At 43.3% G+C, this 16,581-nt stretch overlaps 1 pseudogene; it reads right to left on the bottom strand.

Annotated features, from left to right (window-relative positions):
• Positions 1 to 4,261: 4,261 nt before the first annotated feature.
• LOC133474001 (U2 spliceosomal RNA) lies at positions 4,262 to 4,476 on the bottom strand (annotated as a pseudogene).
• Between the last annotated feature and the right edge of the window lie 12,105 nt (positions 4,477 to 16,581).

Genomic DNA, 16,581 nt, shown 5'->3' on the forward strand with positions numbered 1-16,581 from the left:
CAGGCGGGGCTGCACTGTATTTGTTTACAGCGTAAACTAGCGGCTAGAGAACAATGAAGCGACATTTTGTGTCACTTTCTACTGTGCTCCATGTGGGAACTCAATATGCCTCCGTACTGTGCCCAAAATCAGACTAAGAAAACATGTCAATTGTTTTGATAGGTGTCAGTGATCCATTGAATCATGAGTGCCTGGTTGATTCAAGTGTTACATGTGATGAAAAACAACCAACACAATACTTGGGTTACCAGGTTGATGCGGTCGCGTTGACCGGTGAGACACGTTCTCTGTTTCCACCTCTCCGATGGTGTTTGATGTGACAAGATAAAGTCATCATAAAAGACGGGATGCGGTGGTATCGGAATAGATGTCGTGTAGTGTTGCCACTGTCTGCCCGAGATACGGCAAGATTTGATGGCTGTAGTCTGACATTGTGCAATCAGGAAAGACAGTTAAATTGAAGACAGTAAATAGATACCCATAATGCACAGCGGCATCGAGACACGATAACATAACTTGTAAGTGGGGTCATTCACACCCAGAAACATATAAACCACCCATTCGGGGTACACCCTGAACTGGTTGCCAGCCAATCGCAGGGCACATACAAACAAACAACCATTCACACTCACATTCGCACCACCGTGCTGCCATGATTTATCTAATTAAAGAAAATCTAAAAAATGTAAACATAATTAGACGACTTGATGAAAATAATGCATTCGTCTAGTCGAATGTCACACACTGAGAACATTTTCGGGTACAACAGTTTGATGTGCGTCTCAAAACGCTACTGCCACCTACTGTGACCTATTGCACATGACAACCTTGGAGAATACTCAAGCAGGCGAGCGTGGTCTTAACAGTGGTTGTCAACTGTCACCCGCATGTTCCTCATGTTGTAAAGTCGCGACCCACTTTCATATAAATTGAGAATAATAAATTCTTCTTCTTCTTCTTTTCCTTTGGGCTTGTCCCGTTTGGGGTCGCCACAGCGCGTCATTCTTTTCCATGTAAGCCTATCTCCTGCATCCTCCTCTCGAACACCAACTGCCATCATGTCTTCCCTCATGACATCCATCAACCTTCTCTTTGGTCTTCCTCTAGCTCTCTTGCCTGGCAGCTCCATCCTCATCCTCTTTCTACAAATATACTCACTATTTCTCTTTTGGTCGTGTCCAAACCATCCAAGTCTGCTCTCTCTAACTGTCTCCGAAACATCGAAGCTCGGCTGTCCCTCTGATGAGCTCATTTCTAATTTTATCCAACCTGGTCACTCCAAGAGCGAACCTCAACATCTTCATTTCTGCCACCTCCAGCTCGACTTCCTGTTGTCTCTTCAGTGCCACTGTCTCTAATCTGGTTGACCCCAAGTATTTCAAGTCCTCCACCCTTGCTATCTCTTCTCCCTGTAGCCTCACTCTTCCCCCTCCACCCCTCTCATTCATGCACATATATTCTGTCTTACTTCGGCTAATCTTCATTCCTCTGCTTTCCAGTGCATGCCTCCATCTTTCTAACTGTTCCTTCACCTGCTCCCTGCTTTCACTGCAGATCACAATGTCATCTGCAAACATCACGGTCCACGGGCATTCCAGTCTAACCTCATCTGTCAGCCTATCCATCACCACTGCAAACAGGAAGGGGCTCAGGGCTGATCCCTCATGCAGTCCCACCTTAAATTCGTCCGTCACACCTACAGCACACCTCACCGCTGTTCTGCTGCCCTCGTACATGTCCTGTATTATTCTAACATACTTCTCTGCCACTCCAGACTTCCGCATGCAGTACCACAGTTCCTCTCTGGGTACTCTGTCATAGGCTTTCTCGAGATCTACAAAGGCACAACGTAGCTCCTTCTGACCTTCTCTGTACTTTTCCATCAACATCCTCAAGGCAAATAATACATCTGTGGTACTCTTTCTCGGCATGAAACCATACTGTTGCTCACAAATACTCACTTCTGTCCTGAGTCTAGCCTCCACTACTCTTTCCCATAACTTCATGGTGTGGCTCATCAACTTTATTCCTCTATAGTTCCCACAGCTCTGCACATCACCCTTGTTCTTAAAAATGGGCACACTTTTCCTCCATTCCTCAGGCATCTTCTCACGTGCTAGAATTCTATTGAACAAGCTGGTCAAAAACTCCACAGCCACCTCTCCTAGATGCTTCCATATCTCCACAGGAATGTCATCAGGACCAACTGCCTTTCGAACTTCCCGCTTACTAATCATTGCCACTTCCTAGTCTACCACACTTGCCTCTTCTACTCTCCCTTCTCTCTCATTTTCCTCATTCATCAACTCCTCAAAGTATTATTTCCATCTAGCTAGCACACTGCTGGCACCAGTCAACATATTTCCATCTCTATCCTTAATCACCCTAACCTGCTGCACATCCTTCCCATCTCTATCCCTCCGTCTGGCCAGCCTGTATAGATCCTTTTCTCCTTCTTTAGTGTCCAACCTGCCATACATGTCATCATATGCCTCTTGTTTGGCCTTTGCCACCTCTACCTTTGCCCTGTGTCGCATCTCAATGTATTCCTTTCGCCTCTCCTCGGTCCTCTCAGTGTCCCACTTTTTCTTAGCTAACCTTTTTCCTTGTATGATTTCCTGTAGTGTGAGGTTCCACCACCAAGTCTCCTTCTCTCCTTTCCTGCCAGAAGATACACCAAGTACTCTCCTGCCTTCCTCTCTGATCACCATGGCTGCAGTGGTCCAGTCTTCTGGAAGCTCCTCCAGTCCACCGATAGCCTGTCTCACCTCTTCCCGAAAAGCTGCACAACACTCATCCTGTCTCAGCTTCCACCACATGGTTCTCTGCTCTGCCTTTGTCTTCCTAATCTTCCTCCCCACCACCAGAGTCATCTTACACACCACCATCCTATGCTGTCTAGCCACACTCTCCCCTACCACAACCTTACAGTCGGTAACCTCCTTCAGATTACATCGTCTGCACAAGATGTAATGCACCTGCGTGCTTCTTCCTCCGCTCTTGTAGGTCGCCCTATGTTCGTGCCTCTTCTGGAAAAAAGTGTTCACTACAGCCATTTGCATCCTTTTTGGCAAAGTCTACCACCATCTGTCCCTCCAAGTTCCTTTCCTGGATGCCGTACTTACCCATCACTTCTTCATCACCCCTATTTCCTTCACCAACATGTCCATTGCAATCTGCACCAATCACGACTCTCTCTCTGTCTGGGATGCTCAGAACTACTTCGTCTAGCTCCTTCCAGAATTTCTCCTTCACCTCTCGGTCACATCCTACCTGTGGGGCATAGCCACTAATCACATTATACATAACACCCTCAATTTCAAGTTTCAGCCTCATCACTCGATCTGATACTCTTTCACCTCCAAGACATTCTGAGCCAACTCTTCTTTTAAAACCACCCCGACTCCATTTCTCTTCCCATGTACACCATGGTAAAATAATTTAAACCCTGCCCCTAAACTTCTAGCCTTACTGCCTTTCCACCTGGTCTCCTGCACACACAATATATCAACCTTTCTCCTAATCATCATGTCAACAGCTCCCGAGATTTTCCTGTCATAGTCCCAACATTCAAAGTCCCCACATTCAGTTCTAGGCTCTGTGCTTTCCTCTTCTCTTTCTGCCAAAGAACCCGCTTTCCACCTCTTCTTCTTCTTCGACTTTGACCCACAGTAGCTGAATTTCCAACGGCGCCCTGCAGGTTGACGGCACCGGTGGCGGACGTTTTTAAACCGGGCCACGACCGATCCGGTATGGAATTCTTTGGATGAACGCTCATATTTTTTTGGCAAAGTTTTAAGCCAGATGCCCTTCCTGACGCAACCCTCTGCATTTATCCGGGCTTGTGACCGGCCTACAGTTTGCACTGGCTTGTGCTCCCCATAGGGCTGCATTAAGTTGAGAATAATACATTATTTGCGTTTAAAAATAGCCTCTGAAAACATGTACAGTATATTATATTTTTAAATGCAGTTTCGAATGGGTTTGCTGTACCGCTAGTCATATTGCCTGCCTTGACGTCCACCAGCCAGACTGGGCTGCTCTGTGTATTTGTTTACAGAGAACAAGGAATTAACATTCCATGTCACTTTTCTCCTATGCTCCATGTCCAAACTTAATACGTCTCCGTACAATACTGAAGGTCAGAATAACCGACAGACCCCCGAGTTGAGAGTCAATTGTTTACCTTCTGTTCACTGCATTAAATATAGTTCAAGTCATTGGACTGATGGCTCAATTGATATTTATTTTGACCAAGTTATGGGGGTGCATCGTTCCTGGAGGTACTGCAATACCAGGTCGATGCGTGGAGTGGACGGAGCAAGCGCCTATTCAATCTCCCAGTTCCAAAAATCAATTTAATATTTGGTCCCCGGATTGGGGACCTATCGGATACTGGGTGGCTTATTTTTCTACAAAAGGCCACCAGTTGTTTTCTTTTCTTTTTCAAAAACAAAAGTAGTGCACAGAAGGGATACTCCTATACAAAAATTAAATAAAAGCGTATTTGAACAGTATTTTCAGTGATCACTTTGTTTATTTAAGATGGTTTATTACTGTTCTATTGCTTCTGGAAAAAAGTTATGATAATAAGTATGTTCTATTTCTAATTCTTTCTGGGTTTTAAACATGAAATAATAAAAAAATGAAAAACCACCAAAATACTTAAAGGTCATGAACATTAATTGACATTAGCAATTTGATGATGCATCTATTTTAATTTTTGAAAGGTATCGATATCGATATTGGCGATACTGGCTCTGTATTTAATTGGAATCGGATTAATACCAAAATATGCAGTGTCGCACACCAGGTAGGTGATAACTTACCTAAAGTGTTTTTTTGTTTGTTTTTAACTCTGCACCTTTCCTGGTTTACAATACGTGACAACAACAACGCGTAGTCCGTCGGTGAACGTGAATGATTCCTTGAAAAAGAACTCCATAATTCTGTGAACGAACTCTTATTACGATTTTCTGATTATTGTGGTTATTAGTACACACACAAGGACTCCCGTAACCGTTAGTAGCTAACACCATCCATCCATTTTCCATCACTTATTCGAGGTCGGGTCGCTGGGGCAGTAGCTTTAGCAGGGACGCCCAGACTTCCCTCTCCCCAGCCACTTCATCCATCTCTTCAGGGGGGATCCCGAGGCGTTCCCAGGCACGCCGAAGGATGTAGTCTCTCCAACGTGTCCTGGGTCGTCCCCATGGTCTCCTCCTGGTGAGACGTGCCCGGAACAATCCGGGAGGCAATCGAATCAGATGCCCCAGCCACCTCATCTGGCTCCTCTCGATGTGGAGGAGCACCGACTCTACTCTGAGATCCTCCCGGATGCCCGAGCTTCTCACCCTATCTCTAAGGGAGAGCCCGGACACCCTGCGGCGGAAACTCATTTCGGCCGCTTCTATCCGGGATCTTGTTCATAGGTGAGGGTAGGAACGTAGATCGACCGGTAAATTGAGAGCTTCGCCTTTCAGCTTAGCTCCTTCTTTACCACAACGAATTGATACAAAGTCCGCATCACTGGAGACGCTGCACCGATCCGGCTGTCTATCTCCCGTTCCGTTCTTCCCTCACTCATGAACGAGACCCCAAGATACTTGAACCACACACACTGAAATATTTCATTTTTTAATACATGAATAATTTGAGGATTGTAGCTTAAAGCTAATTAAAGCTCCAAATTCACCACCTCTCGAATCTAGAATATAATGGAACAAATTTTAATGTAGAATTTAGGCAGGAATTTGCCCTCTGAAAAGTATTTTCCCAAGTGTTTAAAGAATCTCTATGTATGAGTACTGAAATAAATTTAGTTTTCTATTTTTTTTTTTTTAGATTTACCTGTATATGATTACTACCATTACCAATTACACAGACAGAGTACGTTGAAACAATATTTTATTTTTTCATGTCGACACAATATTTGATCAAACATTTTTTATGTCATTCATAAGTCATTTCCAAGAGCCACAACAAACGCCATATTCCCATGCATCACACAATACGTGGCCGAAGATACAGTTGCCTGTGATTATACACATGGCCAGCAGGTGGTTTCGTGTGCACATGAAGCATCAAGAAATGGACCATGACTCGAACCAATGACCGAAGCGTTACGATGTTATGAAGCTTCATCTTGTCATTACTAACTGGTTCTACTTCTCAGAGCAAACCCATGTATGCTAGAAATTACATCATACTGCAGTACCATAGCGTCATATGATGCACACTCCAGTTTTAACAATGAGCAACATCCTCATTATTTTCAACCAATGACCAGGAGAGAGCGCGAATGCAGTCCCCCACTACCAGAAATTCTGCATGAGGATGGAGCTGCCAGGCAAGAGAGCAAGAGGAAGACCAAAGAGAAGGATGATGGATGTCGTGAGGGAAGACATGAGGGCAGTTGGTGTTCGAGAGGAGGATGCAGGAGATAGGCTTACATGGAAAAGGATGACGCGCTGTGGCTACCCCTCAAGGGACAAGCCCAAAGGAAAAGAAGGAGAAAAGAAGAATTCGGGTTTAATAGAGACAAATGACAAATTTTTTTTTTTCAATACATTTTAAAAAATCCAATGTCAACAAACATCTCGTCGAATGTAACATATTGATAAGACTTCCGGTTACAACAGTTGGATGAGGCCTACTGAGGCCTGTTGCGCATGACAACCTTGCCGATCTTTTGGATGCAGGTTCGAGAAGCATTATTAGTGATTCTCAACTGTTGTCACCCGCATGTTGCTGATGTTGCAAAGTCACAACCCACTTTCATCAAAGTTGAAAACAAATTATTTTGTTTAAAAACAGCCTCTGAAAACATGCACAGTATATTACCTTTTTTAAATGCCGTTTCAAATGAGTTTGCTGTACCGCCAGGCTGGGGTGCACTGTATTTGTTTACAGAGTAAACTAGCGGCTCGAGAACAAGGAAGTAACATTTCTTGTCACTCTTCTACCATACTCGAAATGGGAACATGGAGGCTGTGTTGTTTTTCAACATTTATATGGAAAGAATGGTGTCAGATGCTCGTGTTTTTGGTCACGTAATCCACATTGATCCAATAGAATGCGGAAATAAACGTATATTTTTTTAGCTGAACATCCGATGAATGATGAGTTATTTGTAATAACAATCGGTTGTTGGTAACATTTTGTGGCCACAAGGAGAATAGCTGTTTGCTCCCTTGCCTCGTTCAACAACTTCCTGTTTCCTGCTTTGGCAACTGACAGTAGGACTCTAGCGCCATCGTCGTAGAGGAGGCGAATTACACCCCTTCCACTAATTTGGTGACACAACGTTGCGGTTCGTCATGTGGTAAGCGTTAATAATGAATGAATACTGTCAATTAAACGTTTCAACGTATATCCCAAAAAAGTTTGCATGCCCTGCCCAAGAATTAATGCAAAAAATGCCAACCACTCGTGAAAATACTTAATTGTCAGCCATTATGACTGAAAACACACAACAATAGAAAAAAAAGTTCCATATTTTTAAAGAAATGTAGTTTGGTTATAATACTTCAGTATAATAGTCTTAAGGAAATGTATAGTCATGAGTAGGCCCCGTGTTTTGCAATTATCTTTACCTGTTGATGTGAAGTGATATTATATCCAATTTAAATTCCTTAAAATCTTCTGACTGGTCACTCGAAGGAGGTTGACAACTTACAGGAGTCTGTCTTCTGTATTAACATTTTGTTTCAGTCGTTGATGGCGAAAATGCAATTTTATCATCTAATTTGTGAAGATAACCTCACTTGACCACTCGTTTTCCTAAGTGATGTTCAGGTCACCTGGGACATCTCAGTGTTCTTACCTAAAGGCTAAATAAGCGTTGCTGTTGGAAAATGACTTCATCATAAAACGCTAAAAAATATAGACTTTTGGTGATTACTAATTGTTGATTAATTCATATTAAAATGTGCAAGTGCACATAATGTGAGAGAGCACTGAAGACTTTATCAATCATTCAGAAAGAGAAGTTACAAATTGTGAGGAAATTAGAACGTCTCACATTCCCTTACGAAAAGGAGAAACTGTATTTGCTAGGAGATAGTGGAGTCTAACTCTGGCAAGCGGTTTCAACATTTAAAAGCTAATTTTTACTCATACGGAATCAAGATGATAGATATCAATAACGTCTGTGTGATGAGCTGTAATTACATTTTGAAATCCCAATTTGTATGCGGGTGTCAAAAATCAGAACCATCCTTGAGTTTTACTCGTATTATTAAACAAAGTTTTGAATATAATGTTGGGACAATATCATTAATTTAAACTCGAACGACCACTCTACAACGATGTCTTTCGTCCTACATCCCACTAGGTGTCAGTAGCGCCCTATTGACTTTTCCTTATTTCACATTAAAACAAAATCAATGAGGAAAAAACTGTATGGGAAATGAATGGATGGATGATGTATCTCTAATTTATTGTAGCTAATTTGCCACATTGTGATGCTATTGGTTAATCGTTCTGATTCAAACAGTTTGAAGGAGAGTACTGTTGATGTGATCCATATGAAACAATAATGAGATTACAAATGCAATTGCATTCTTATTTCTCATTGAACAAAGTCCTTCAATGAAATTATTTCCGTTGGGGGTCTGATATGTTCGACTCCTGTATGGCAAGTCCTTTTAACATGACACATTACGTATTACAGCTATCTGTAATTCAGTTTTACCAACTCAAAACGAACATTTGAGAGATGCGCAACCACATTCTTCTTATCCACAATTGTCATTTCAAATTTCTTCAATGTAATGTCGCCTTAAGGAAAAAAGATGTCACTTTTACCATTCGGGCGTAAGATTTGTCAGATATCTACAATTACTGTAGATATCGCTAACTGGAGTATTAGATTTTCCACTATTCCATTGCAGATATCCACAATTCACCAGTAGATATTGACGTCTTAATAGTAGATAAATGTAATAACAAACCCCATACACATCAATTGCAAAAGTGATATAATTTGTCCTTGGCAAAATGATATTGCAGATATCTGTGTTCTACTTTATGTATGTATGTATGTATGTATGTATTTATGTATGTATGTATGTATGTATGTATGTATGTATGTATGTATGTATGTCCACACTAAAAAAAAGCTGGGTCAAACTTGTAACTCAACTGTTGATTTGGTGTTGTTGGGTCAGAGGTTTGGTCAATTTGAACCAACATTGGATTTAAAAAAACAAGAGAACATTATTAATCCATCTGTTGTATCAGAATCAGAATCGTCTTTATTTGCCAAGTATGTCCAAAACACACAAGGAATTTGTCTCCGGTAGTTGGAGCCGCTCTAGTACAACAGACAGTCAATTACAGAACACTTTGGAGACATAAAGACATTGACAAAAAACAATTGTGCAAAAGATGCAGAGTCCTCTAGCACTTAGAGCAGTTCGAATGACTAATATTGCAATAGTCCGGTGCAATGACCATTGTGCAAAGGGCGCTGAGACTTCAAGGAGTGTATGCGGTTTAAAGTGACGAGTAGTGCAATAATCTGGGACAATGTTGGTTGTGCAAATGTTACAGATACTCCTCAATCAGTGTGCAAATGGAGGAGATGCTACTCTGGCATGAGTGGCCAGAAAATGCAAATAGTGCAGCATGGCGAGACAACTACAGTGAGTGCACGAGTAATACATAATTGGCCCCACAGAAATGTGACAACAAACTCAAGTCAAAAAATTGCCAGCTTGTGTTAATGGAATTATAGGTTCGGTGTTTAAGAAGTTGATCGCAAGAGGGAAGAAGCTGTTGGAATGTCTACTAGTTCTAGTGTGCATTGATCGGTAGCGCCTACCTGAGGGAAGGAGCTGGAAGAGCTGGTGACCGGGGTGCGGAGGGTCCGAGAGGATTTTGCATGCCCTTGTTTTAGTTCTGGCAGCGTGCAAGTCCTCAAGGGTGTGTAGGGGGGTACCGACAATCCTTTCAGCAGTTTTGATTGTCCGTTGCAGTCGGAGTTTGTCCTTTTTTGTAGCAGCACCAAACCAGACTGTGATGGAAGAACACAGGACTGATTCGACGACCGCTGTGAAGAACTGTCTCAGCAGCTCTGGTGGCAGGCCGTGCTTTCTCAGAAGCCGCAGGAAGTACATCCTCTGCTGGGCCTTTTTGAGGACGGAGTTGAAGTTGGTCGCCCACTTCAGGTCCTGAGAGATTGTAATTCCCAGGAACTTGAAGGTCTCGACGGTTGACACAAGGCAGCTGGACAACGTGAGGGGCAGCTATGGCGAAGGATGCCTCCTGAAGTCCATGATCATCTCTACAGTCTTGAGCGTGTTCAGCTCCAGGTTGTGTCGGCCGCACCACAGCTCCAGCCGCTCCGCTTCCTGTCGATATGCAGACCCTTGATGAGGCCGATGACAGTGGTGTCATCTGCAAACTTCAGGAGTTTGACAGTCGGGTTCGCTGAGGTGCAGTCGTTCGTGAAGAGAGAGAAGAGCAGCGGAGAGAGGACACAACCTTGGGGCGCCCCAGAGCTGATGCTGCGTGTGGATGAGGTGGCCTCCCCCAGCCTGACCTGCTGTGTCCTGCCCGTCAGAAAGCTGTAAATCCACTGTCAGATGGCAGGTGAGACGCTGAGCTGGAGAAGCTTGGATGAAAGGAGTTCAGGGATGATAGTGTTGAATGCTGAGCTGAAGTCCACGAACAGGATCCTCGCGTAGGTCCCTGCACTGTCGAGGTGTTCTAGGATGAAGTGCAGTCCCATGTTGACTGCATCATCCGCAGACCTGTTCGCTTGGTAGGCAAACTGCAGGGGGTCCAGCAGGGGACCTGTGACACTCTTGAGGTGGTCCAGCACGAGACGTTCAAAGGACTTCATGACCACAGATGTCAAAGCGACAGGCCTGTAGTCATTCAGACCCGAGATTGCAGATTTCTTGGTGACTGGAATGGTGGAGCGTTTGAAACAGGATGGAACTTCGCACATTTCCAGAGATCTATTGAAGATCTGAGTGAAGACTGGAGCGAGCTGGTCCACGCAGACTTTGAGGCAGGATGGGGAGACATGGTCTGGGCCTGCCGCTTTGTTAATCTTTTGTTGTTTGAAGATGCGTCTCATGTTCATGGATGGTTAACGCAGAAGTCAGAGGTGTGATTGTGGTCGCGGTTGCGGCCGGGTGGGTGTGTGGTGTGAAAGTGTCCTTTTCAAATCACAGGTATTCAAGTCGTTGGCTAGTGTGCTATTGTTCTCAGCTTGGGGGGATCGTCGCTTGTAATTAGTCAGCGATTGGAATGCATGCCAGACTGATTGAGTCGTTTGCGCTAAACTGATTTTCCAACTTTGCTGCATAGATCCTCTTTGCAATGTTAATTTCTTAAGTCAGCTGGTTTCTAGCTCGATTATACAGGGCCCTGTCCCCGCTCTGATATGCGTCCTCCTTAGCTTGGCGAAGCTGCTTAAGTTTAGCAATGAACCACGGCTTGTTGTTGTTGAATGTGCGAAATGATTTTGTTGGTACACAAACCTCTTCACAGAAACTGATATAGGATGTGACAGTGTTCGTATATTCATCCAGGCTGCCAGCTGAATTTTCAAAGACACTCCAGTCTGTGCAGTCTAAACAGCTTTGAAGTTCCATCTTGGCTTCATTGGTCCACTTTTTCACTGTTTTCACTGAAGGCTTCGCGCATTTAAGTTCTTGCCTGTACGTCGGTATTAAGTGTATTAAGCAGTGATCAGATGAGCCCAGGGCTGCACGAGGTATAGCACGGTATGCGTTTTTTTAGTGTAGCAGTGGTCTAAAGTATTATTTTGCCTGGTAAGACAGTTGATGTGCTGCTTGTATTTAGGGAGTTCGTGGTTGAGTTTAGCTTTGTTAAAGTCCCCGAGAATAATGAGGGGTGAGTCCGGGTGTTTTTTTTCAATTTCGTTGACTTGTTCGGCGAGCGTTAGCAGTGCGGCGTTCGTGTTAGCTTGAGGCGGTATGTACGCGCCAGCCAGTATGAATGATGCGAACTCACGTGGTGAGTAGAATGGTTTACAGTTTAAAAATAGCGACTCCAAATGCGGGCTGCAGTGTGTGCTGAGCACCGTGACGTCCGTACACCATTTTTCGTTGATATAGAGGCATATCCCGCCGCCTTTTTTTTCCCCCGATGATTCCATGTCGCGGTCCGCTCGATGAATGTGGAAGCCGGGAAGCATGACGGCGCCATCGGGTACAGCGTCCCAAAGGCTTAAGTACAGCCACGACCCAAGTGAGGAAATGCGGTACAAAAAAATGGATGGATGGTTCTTTTAGGCCACTTTTTTTTTCCACTTTTGACCAATCCCACGGCAAGAGCACATTCGACCCAACAGTAGGGTCACATTCGACCCAACTGCAGGGTTGTGTTCAACCCAACGGCAAGGTTGCGTTCGACCCAACAGCGGGGTCGTGTTCAACCCATTTTGGGGTCGACAACCCCAACCCAAATTGCAGGATCTAACCCCCTAACCCAGACCTGCTGGTCTAAAATAACCACTCGTTGGGTGGGTCCAACTTCAGGAACGCATGAGGTTACCCAAATAACCCCTTTTGGGTTGTTTTTGACCCAATCATTTTTAGAGTGTATGTATGTATGTATGTATGTTTGTTTGTTCCGAATAGTCAAACTTACTCTCCCTTTTAAATGTTGCATCTGTTTGCCATTTGTGAATGTTCGCCATTACATATATCTAAAATGCAGTCGCAGATATCCGCAATGTGAATTGTGGTTAACTGCAACAACATTGTAGATATCTGTAAATCCAGTTTGAGATGTCTCCAATTTTATTCGTACTAGTCATAATTCCAGTGGACCGTTACATATATCCTTAATTTACTTCAATTCAAGAGAATCTATCGACTTGTCCATTTTCATATATCTCAAATCAAGTTTTAACCGGGCAAAATTACATTGTAGATAACTATAACTTGAACTATGACCAGTCAAAATGAACTTGGCTTGTAGATATTTCAAACAGGAATCACAGACAGCTATAATTCAGTTGCAGATATCCGGAATTCAACTGGTGAGATCTGCAACTGAATTGTATTTCATGAGAAACCCGAGACACATGAATGGCAAAAAAGACAAAATGATTCTGCGGATACCTAAACTGAATTGCACTTATCTCTATCTGTCCTATCAACTCGAGCCACGATCACGTTACAGATATTCTTTCATTCATCCATCCATTTTCTGTACCACTTATCCTCACGATATCCTAAAAATGTAATTACAACTAATAACACAGACGTTGTTGATATTTATAATGTTGATTCCATATTAGTTAAATTTAGCTTTTAAATGTCATATCTGCTCGCCATAGATAGACTTCTCCACTATCTCCTTCCAAATACAGTTTCTTGTTTTCGTAAGTGGTTGTGATACGTTCTAATTCTCTCTCTCGTACAGTGCACACATCTTTTTTTGCTCGCTCTGCTTGCTTCGCTTCTGTTTACAGTTTTTCTTACTGATAAGCTTGTTTTTCTTCTAAAAAAAAAATTAGAAGCAGTGATTCCTGGATATTTTTAAACCTGTGGGACTGTACTTTTTTTGTAGATAGTCAGTTATTGCCATATTCCAATATTTTCTGATACCCTCTCACCATTACGTGAGCGTGGCCTGCTAATTAGGTACAAGCCTGCTATTAGCAAAAAGACCAGCAATCAAGATGCCTCCCTTTTCCACTGAGGACTATCACGGACCGCTGGAGAGGATGTCAATTCTGGAAACAAAAATCCACCGTCTTGGAGTGTATGTGGATGTAAATGGACAGTCGGAGAATGAAACCACTGTACCGATGTCTCAAAATCGTGAGCAGAATTGTGATAACAGATAGCCACTTAGCTCAACAAAGAGGACGGATGTGGACTGTGGATATGGTAATGGCCATTCCAGCAGTTCTCCCTGGAATTTACTGGGAGCAAAGCCCAAACATATGGGACATCTAAAAGCGGGGATACAACACCGGCAGATGACTGAGGAATCCGGCTGGCCTGCATTGCGAGCTGCTTCAACCCCGAGTGAGCGGCCGTGGATGGTCGTGACAGTGAAGGGCAAGAAAAAAGGACGCAAGTCAATGCAAAACATTGACATCAGACTGACCAATAGATTTGAGCCACTTTTACAAGACTCTGGCCAAGAATGCTCACCCCCCACCACCACTGAACGGTATGAAACTAAATCCTACAAGAAAGAAATGGCACTCCAAAGGTTAATAGTTGGTGATGGAGCTGTCAAGGATGGGAAACGTTTTTGTTGTGAGAAGAAGACCAAAGTACGGTGTTTTACCAATGACATGGTGTCTGATATCTCTAAAAATATCCTGGAGATTGATAATCAGCACCCAACTACAATCACTACACTTGCCACTGTACACACTTGCACCGGCGCGCACTCTTTCCTCCTTCACAGTCCCACTGGACGATGCCTGCGCAGTCCCGTCTCACTCACACATCGACGCACACGCCCACACACACTGAGCTTGCTGTCACAATCACGTGGGAAAATACACGTTGAATACCAGAAGTATTTCGACGTAAATTTTGACTTTAACGGTGAAAACCAACTTACGCGGAAATTCGGGTTACGTTGCCAGCGTAGGAACGGAACTCGTTCGTAAATCGAGGACTTCCTGTATGTATAACATTTAGGGAAAGTGACGAGAAACCTTTTTATCAGTTTCATAATCTGAAGGTTGCTACATTTTCTGAAATTTGGAGTCCTACACAACAGAGGTTCATTGTTAAACTCAACCCACACAAAACACAACCAAGAGTGGAATTTTATAGAATATTTAATTACATTACAAGGGATCGAGAGTGAAACACACAAAGGGGTCGAACGAAAGAAATAAAATAACCCGAATAATGGTAAAAATGTGAATGTGATGTTTAATGCGTTGAGTCAAAGCGAGAGAGAGCAAAATTGGGATTTTGTGTGAAGCTAGTAATTTCCCCAAAATTATTAGGAACTAATATTACACAGTCTGGCAAACACTGGTGTGTTACTCACGAACGTAGATTGGCTGGTAAAGGAACCTGTGTTTTAAAATCTCCTAACTCCCGTGGTTCCAAGCGTGTTCGTTTTCGTGAAAGAACTTCGTTCACAACAATGTATCAAAACCAACCAATTTATTCCTGACAGAGGAGTCTATACATTTGCAGAGCTCTGGGTTCGTAACTACCCCATCTTATCCTTAGCAGATAAAGTAGTCGAACTGAAACTATCTGATTCTACCCCAGACTTATACAATGTTTCAAACAGGCCAGTATGTAATCGCTGTCGTCTGATTGGTCCGTAATCTGACGTCATCGTTGTCCTGCAGAATGATGACCATTTGATCTGGCTCCAGACTTCTGCTCCAGGTGTCGCCTGCATTCCTGCATTCAATGTTTATAGTGGCTCCCCGCAGTTCCTTTCTTCCTTGAGATGTGTCTCCAAATACCACCTGATGGGGGGGTTTTCCTGCAATAAAACCCCTACCCCCTTATCTGATTATACTGTAATACACATCCTCTTCCAAGCTAGTTAGACCCTGAAACTCTATATTATATTCTATTACATATAGAATTACATATTAGAATATAAAGTATTCTATATTCCCTTCAATCCCCCAAGTTGATCTTCTGATAATCAGAAGATCAACAACCCCTATACCTGCAGCCTATTTCACGACAAAACTCAACAAAACCTAATGTAAACACAGCAAATTGAAAAAATTTGTGAATACAAAGGCGTCGATCAAGGCAGCGAGCGCGCTCATCGTCTCCCCGTCCTCTTTCAACGGCAGCTGCAGATCTTGGCAGTGGGGGTTCTTCTCTTCAAAGGCCTTGAGAGCAAACCTGAGAACAAGTCTCCTGAGAAAATGAATTAACACCCCCCACACCAGTCACTCTCCCAGGTGAAATCCGCCATATGGTTGATCTCCTGCTGAGAGAGAGGCTTGATCACAGTGGGGGTTATCATAGAAACCAATGCACAAGTGCCTGTCCATTCCCCAGGCAGTAAGTCCCACAACAGAACAACACCACACATCCACCACAAATCAGACCTCATCTTACTTAATCAGGCCGCATCCTAACAATCAATAAAAAGTGTGAATTTACAAAACTGTGGATCCAGGTGGCCAATTGATCAGGAAAGTTTTTATTTGGGCCCAAAGTTACCTTACTCTTATTTTGTGTGATGCAGGGTAGGGAAGGGACCGTATTGACATTATAGAGGGGTGCACCTTTCACCTTAGTCAGAGGATAAACCTGATCCCAGTGCTGGCACTCACCCTCCAGGTTGTCATTAGTCATCAGCTGGTAGGCACAGGTCAATTTGAACTTAGTAGCAGGAGTATAATTTTCCTGGACCACAGGGTTTACAATCCAATTGAGGTTATTCATCGTAGCACAAACAAGACAGTGTTTTTGATAGATTTTGCCTGCGTCCCTACCTTCCGTAGTAATCTCTTTAAGACAATAATTACCTAGATTAATTCCTGCCACTCGTCCCTTTGCCTTTTGTACTAAATGACTATTTACCGATCCTTTGACCGAGTCATTATTCAGGTCATATCCCGTCACTTTAGAGGTT

This window comes from Phyllopteryx taeniolatus, unplaced genomic scaffold (genome assembly GCF_024500385.1).
Source record: "Phyllopteryx taeniolatus isolate TA_2022b unplaced genomic scaffold, UOR_Ptae_1.2 contig_80, whole genome shotgun sequence".
NCBI classification, from domain to species: domain Eukaryota; kingdom Metazoa; phylum Chordata; class Actinopteri; order Syngnathiformes; family Syngnathidae; genus Phyllopteryx; species Phyllopteryx taeniolatus.